The 7400-nt window shown below is 50.2% G+C and overlaps 1 pseudogene; it reads left to right on the forward strand.

The window, feature by feature from the left end:
- Nucleotides 1-4440: 4440 nt before the first annotated feature.
- LOC111729959 lies at nucleotides 4441-4559 on the forward strand (annotated as a pseudogene).
- The last annotated feature ends 2841 nt before the right edge of the window (nucleotides 4560-7400 follow it).

Below are 7400 nucleotides of genomic sequence, written 5' to 3' on the forward strand. Positions count from 1 at the left end.
GTCATCCCATGTCTCAGCTGTGGCCCAGAGCTGGAAGCGGTGTGGAATCTGTCACCTACTCAGAAGGAATCCTGTTGGTATGCATACCAGATGTTGTGGGTTGAATTGTGCCCTCTCAAAAGATCTGCTGCCCAGTACCTGTGGATGTGATTTAGAAATAGGGCTTTTGAAAGTACGATCGAGTTTTAAGATGAGGTCATGGTTGATTACAGTTGGCCTTAATCCAACATGACCAGCATGCTTATAAGAAGACACACAGGAAAATACTGAATGACAATGGAGACAGAGATTGGAGTGATGTCTCTAGAAGCCAAAGAACCACCAGAAGGATTGCCAGAAACCACCAGAAGCTAAGAAGAGACAGGAAGGATTCTTCTCAGAGCCTTCAGGGACAGCATGACCCTGCCACACAGATTTCAGACTCCTAGCCTCCAGAACGAGAGGATTTTTCTGTTGGTTAAGGCCACCTCGTTTGTGGCCCTTCGTTACAGCAGCCCTGAGAAACTAGCACATCACGTAAATACAATTCTCCACTCCAGCTGCAGACCGGACTCCCAACGCGAGCCAACGCTCTTCAGAACCCACGTGCTGACCTCACAGGGTCAGGGAGAGAGGGACGCAGGGGACTGTCCCATGCTCCCCACCCTCGTGTGCCCTGCTGATGTCAGGTCAACATATGTAAATGTATTTAATGTCCACCATATGTAATTAATAACACAGAAAGCATATCCAACCATCTATCGAATGTTTCCTAAGCACCTACTATTTGTAAGCAGCTTTCTAAGCGATGGGGAGACTTCCTTGAACGAAACCGCCAAAACGTCCTGTTCTCGTGGAGCTTTCATTCCAGCAGAGGAAGAGAGGCAGTTATAAAACACAGACGTGAAACTCACGGACTATCAGGTGGTAATAAAGGTTGTGAAGAAAAATCAAACCGAGACAGGAAGCGCAGGGGGTTGGGGGTAGGTGTCCACTATTAACTGGTGGGGAGGGGTCAGGTAAGGCCTCATGAGATGATGCTGCAGGAGGAACCTGCAGACGGTGAGGGTCCAGCCCACAGACGTTCCAGGGAAGTTGTTCAGGCAAAGGTATCAGCGAGCGTGGAGGCTCTGGGGCTGGAAGGTGCCTAGCACCCTAGGGAACCAGCGAGGAGGCCGGGGCGGAGCGGAGGGCGAGGGAGGGCACAGTGTAGAAGATGGCCATGTGCGGCACAGAGAACCTGTTAGGACGTCGGTGTTCGTCTGAGAGAGATGAGGAGCATCCGGAGGGTTCCGTGACCCTGCGCGTGATGAGCGTCACGGTGGCTGCTGTTTTGAGGACAGAGGGCAGGGAGCAGGGTGCAGAAGTAGGGACACCTGTGAAGAGGTTACCGCAATAATCCAAGGGAGGTGGCTCGGACCCGGGTGGTGGCAGGACGTCCCTGCTCGCCCAATTGTGGACCACGGTCTCCCGGGACGCACAAAAACACTTGCGAGCTAACTGTAGGATCTCAGGCGGAACGGGCAAAAGTAAACTTTAAAAAATAGGCTTTTACCAGTCTCAAAGGGTGATACACTGTTTCCCTTTAAACGACATTCTTGAAATGACAAAACTGTGGAGATGGAGAACAGATCCGTGGCTGCCAAGGGCCGAGGGGGAGGGGAGGGCGAGGCAGTGGGCTCTAAGAATAGCACGAGGGGGTGCTGCCCGAATGGTCTATGTCTTGACACAACCTACACAAAGGATAAAAGTACATAGAACCACACACACACACACACACACACATACACACACACACACACTCACACACACACACAGGGTCGCACCGACATCGCCTTCCCCACTGAGACATTGCACTATCGTTACACACAATGTCGACTTTGGGAGAAACTGGGCGGAAGGCACATGGGATGTCTGCATTGTTTTTTACAATGGCATGTGAATCTTCAACTATCTCAAAATTTAAAAAAAGAAACAAAACCCTGTTAAAACCATTTTTAAAATAATCTTTCATGCCTATGGTGAAGTTCAAAGTCCTGACCCTTATGCCCAGGGGAACAGATCTGCACTGGAGCAGACGCCTGGTACACGATCACGCCGAGCATTCTTTGAAACGAAACGGTGGTAAACACCATCAACCCCCCACTTCAGGTGGAGGGCACACCTCGGCTTCCACTTCCCACGGGGAAGCATCGCCGTGAGGACCACACGGATGCCCCATCGCTGGTGGGGAGCAGCTGAACGTCATTCTACAAAACGTATGAGGATGAGGCAGCACCGCCTTCACGAGACCCTGCAGCTGGGCAGCTTTCCCTCCGTCACCTCGGAGGACCCACCTGCCGTCCATGGTAGCCCCCGCCCCGGTCCTTCAGCATGCGGCTCACAGGGGCCGGCCTGCCCGTGTCTGGCCTGGCACAGGTCACTTCTCCCAGGCTCCTAGGAGGTCAGGCCTGACCACTCAGGGTCCCTGGCCTCTTTCGCCCTGCCTGGCCCTGAGGATTCGGGCCACAGGTGACTGTCAGTGGGATTTCATCTCCAGACTAATGTGGCGTCACCTCAAACTAGAAGCTGTGGCTACCCACCCTGCTCAGGTTGTTTGCTACAATGCTGGCTGCTCCAGCCACGGTGCTGGCGCCCAGGGGACCCACTGCCCACCCTCTCCCAGGAACGCACAGCCTCATCCGCTATCTGGGTCTGCTGGCTCTAACCAGCCATCTGTCACAGCGAAACAGCTTCCGAATCCTGAAATGCAGACTGTAAACGTCTAGATAAATCAAATCCACTGCTTTCCACTTCAGTCCGAGTGACTTACCACCAACACCCATGAACACGTAAAATTACTCATGCAGAATTTTTTTCCTCAGAAACCACAATGAATTCTGTCCACAGACCCACCCTTGACCTCAAAGCCTCTGTACTCAACTGCTCAGGAGTCTTACCTTAACTGTAACGTTGGCCAATCTGCCCACACGTGAGTGCATGAGACTCTCGGTACTCTGGAACCCATTCCAAAATGGGATCATTCTAGAATATCGAGCCATTTCAGATAGGACCGAAGGTAAAGACAGCGGTGAAGAACTGTCATCTTGGGCTACACTATAGTGAAGAAACCCCCAAAGCCACAAACAAATAAGCAGGTATAAAAGGACCTCCAAACTCAATGAACGGAAGTGTCGGCTGCCCCCTCCTGCCCACGCCAGCGCTGTCCTCCACTCTGTCACCCGTGCCACCCCCCACCGACCGAGTGACGTGCCACAGACACTCCGTCAAGAAGCAGCCATTCCACCAATGACCATGGTCGCTTTGGATTATGATCAAAATCCAGGACTTTCCTGAGCTGCCTGTTGCTGACTCCACCGATGCCCCAGGGGACACTTGGCAGAAGTCAGCCAGACAAGTCATGTTTCCTCAAGCGCGCCCTCCTGCCTCTGTGCCTTCCCACGGGCAGCGTGGTCTGTCCCTCCACCTGAATGTCCTTCCTTGCCTTCCTTCTCTAACTCATGCCCACCTGCTGTCCAAACCCAAAGATGGCTGTGCTGGACCTTCCGGTGTGATTTCCCGCGGACTGTCGCACCAGGCACGGCACCGTCTGCATCCTCGTCCCCACCCTCCGCCCGCTCTCACTGAGGGGCTGTGTTGACCGCTCTTTGTGTCTGTGCATCCGACAAGTATTGACAGTCGCTGACTAACTGAACGAAAGAATGGACAGCTTTGGAGTGGAGATCACACAGACTTAGAGCTGCAAGGGCCCTGAGCCACGTCTACAGTGCGATCCCCTCATCTGGCAGGTGAGAACGCTGAGGCCTGTGTTCTGCCCAAGGCCGCACAGTGCAAATCGGCAGCTGGGTCAGGACTGGTGAAGAGGATGAAGAGATGTGATGCTACAAGGTAATCCCTAAAAAGCAACTCCCAGCATTTAAATGACACATTTCTTCCAAGGAGTTCAAAACTCTTTAACGCTGTTAATATTCCGGAGGCAGGGGTCTGTCAACCTACTGTTTCTCAGCACTGTTCTTTGATTTAAATGATCCGATATAAACAAGCTGGGATTCTGGGAGCCTTCTGGATAAAATACAAGGCTGACAGGTTCAGAGCTCTGAATTCCATCATGAGAATCAAACGTTCACAAAGAACCGCTGTATCAAGTGCTGAAGGATTTATGTCACAAACGAGACACAGGGCACTGGCCTCACGGGCAAGTTTTCCCAGGACCCACGAAGCAAAGGATGCTTCCCCAGATGAGGACCTTGTTTATATCCAAATGCCAGGTATACTTTGTAACAGGGCGTAGGGCTGCCTGCCGCTGCATCTTAAGTTAAGCCCTTCTTGCGTTCAATGCACTTCTGTCTGTGATAGCATCATTCTCAACAGCCAGTGGCAACATGACAGGACCACAGGCCGAGAAGAGTATCAGCCCCAGCCTAACAAAGAAACAGGGAAAGATAAGAAACACCCAAACTTGTCTATGGCCGCGCCATCCTGAACAAGCCCAATCCGGTCTGATCTCGGAAGCTAAGCAGGGCCGGGCCTGGTTAGTACTTGGATGGGAGACCACCTAGGAAGACCAGGTGCTGTAGGCATAAAAAATAAAAAATAAGAGATTGTAAGCTGACAGAGTCCTTGCAATCTGTGAGATCAACCAAGGATTGCCTTGCCTAAAAAATTTTTAAAACGTAAGAAAAAATAAAAAGAAACGACCAAACTTGGATCTAGAAGATTGAGGGAACACCATATACTGGGAACACCATATACTTAAATTACCGACTTGGGGGAAAACCAGCAAACCCCTCTGAACCCGGCTCCCTCACGCTAAAGCGAGAACGTCGCCAACTTCACGAGGTTGCTGTGAAAATTAAATGGGATGACGTGGGGAAATGGTGAACTCCGTGGCATGGTTAACTGCCACTTATTCTTGAAAAGAAATTAAAATGCACATCTAAGAACTTCTCATAAAGATAAGAAGAGAATTAGGTAGATTGTACTTTACAGATTAGGATCGTATAATATAATCATTTCTTCCACATACAGTGGACCACACACAGTAGGAAAATGTCAATAAGGCACATTACCTGCTCTCCAGGTATTCTCCTGCAATGATAAACCTGCCCTAGAATTGGCCTTAGAATCCACCCAGGGTAGAGAGGGGCTATTGAGAGAATCGGATGAATCCAAACTCACTCAAAACTGACGTTCAGAGCTCAGGAGGCAGACAGCACCCTTCCGGTGTCCCTTGTCCTCACCCGTCTTCCAAGTGACCGCTAAGGGGCTGCTGATCCCAGCTTTAGGTTTAGGCTTCAAATTCTTTCTCACCAATGGCCAGTTGAAAATTGCTAACATGCAGTCATTTCCATTCTTAATGAGTGATTTGAGCTCCCTGACGGAATAGCTGAAGGAAGAAGCTCCGGTGAGTCGCAACACGGAGAAGAGGCAAACGCTAAGGGGAAAACCAAAGCGGAAAATCCAACGTTTATGCTAAATCTCCTACCTCCAGAAAGCCGCAGCTCCTGGCCTGGGAGCGCAGCGGGCCGCGGGCGGTGGGAACGCTGCCGGATGGCCAAGGGCGCCCTCTAAGGGCCGCGGGGCGCAAGCGCTGCCGCCCGCCAGGCCAGAGCTCAGAAGGAGCTGGGAGAAAATCGGAGAGAAAAATGTGTCTTCTGCATGACATCACCTAACACTCAGTGGCCCAAAAATTCCATACTCGGAATTTCTAAATTTTAACCATCTGGTCCATACTGGAGAATTTTCCTTCATTAAAGAAGAATAACACAATTCCCCAAAACTGAATTAAATTCATAATCTTTATAACCAAAACAAGGGTAACTTCTAGAAGGAAGGAAAGAGGATGTTCACTCACATGTATAACCAACACTTCCCTGATTCCAAATGCTCTAATATAAGTCTCCTGAAATAATGAAACGATATGCATCCCTGCCCCCAGCTCCCCAGTTCTCCCCCAAAAGCACCCAAGATTTCAGTTTCGGATGCACCCTCATATAAATACTCTATGGATTAACAAGTAAATACAGAGACATATATATTCCTTTCTCTCTTTATTTTTATGCCTTTAAATACTCATCGCTATATTTTCTAACTGAAATAAAAGCTCTTGATAAGAGATTTAATTATAACTCAAGAAATCCCAGAGTTCCACAGGGAACAATGAAAAGTCTGCTCCATCAGTCCGCGAAGTGTAACGAGGCCCCTCCTGAAATGTTTGCTCCTAGGGCCCCTTGAACCCCCACCCTCACCCCGTGCAATAGCAGAATCATGGCCCCCAAAGACGTGCATGTCCTATTCTCTATCCCCTGTGAACATGTGACCTCACACGGCAAAAAGGACTTTGCGGATGTGATGAAATTAAAGATCTGGAGTTGGGGAGATCGTCCTGGATTACCCTAAGGGTCCAGCGTAATCACAAGGGTCCTGGCAGGTGAAAGAGCAGACAGGAAGGAGAGAGAGAAGCCGATGGTGTGGACAGGAGCGGATGAGTGAGCGTCGAAAGGGGCGATGCGTGGAGGGACGCGGGCACCTCCAGAAGCTGGAAAAGATGAGGCCGGCTCCCTCCCCCGCCCCCCACACCCCGCCCCCGGAGCCTGCAGAGGGAACACGGCCCTTGATTTTCACCCCAAGACCCATTTCGGACTTCTGAGCTCCAGAACTAAATAAGATAATAAATTTTTTTGTTGTTGTTTTAAGCCAGTAAGTTTGTGTCAATATGTTACAACAGCAACAGAAAACTAATACACCCCTCCGCTCCTCACCCCGTCCCCTGCCTGTTTCCAGGGAATGGGCCTTTATGACTTAAATAGAGATACGAATGGTCTTGGTAAAACCTACTGATAATGCTCTGGCACTGTCCAGTGATAACGTTCCAGGGACACGAATTATCACTCTGCAATTCTATTATAATCTCTAATTCCACAGTGATGAACAGAGTGCTCAGTGGATGAATAAAGCAGTTCTCACATCTGAGTGGACTCGGATGTACAAGGTGGAAGGAGAGGGTGCATTCATCCCCTCCTGCCAAGGAGGACAGAATACGAGGGGAACCCTGCAGCGCTGGAGGTAGGCTGGGTCCCCGGAAAGCTCTTGAGGGCTTCTGGAGATGGAAGGCATCTCTATCCATCGACTGGGCTGGTCAGCTGGCCTCGGGCCACGTAGCGGGTGAACGACAGCACCGCGGCCCCAATCGAGGCGTCTCGATGTTGACCCGACTTCGCGTCCATCAACCCGTGGTGATCAAACTTTCTGTGCTCTAGATTCCTTTCTACCGTTAAATTAACGAGGCTCTCACAGAGGTTGTTTACATGGGCTTTATCGACTGATAATGACTGACCAGAAATTAAAACCAGGAAGAGGTGAAACCACATATTAATTGATTCATTTAAAAATAGCAATAGTAAGTCATTGCATGTTGACAT

This window comes from Pteropus vampyrus, unplaced genomic scaffold (genome assembly GCF_000151845.1).
Source record: "Pteropus vampyrus isolate Shadow unplaced genomic scaffold, Pvam_2.0 Scaffold292, whole genome shotgun sequence".
Taxonomy (NCBI): Eukaryota; Metazoa; Chordata; class Mammalia; order Chiroptera; family Pteropodidae; genus Pteropus; species Pteropus vampyrus.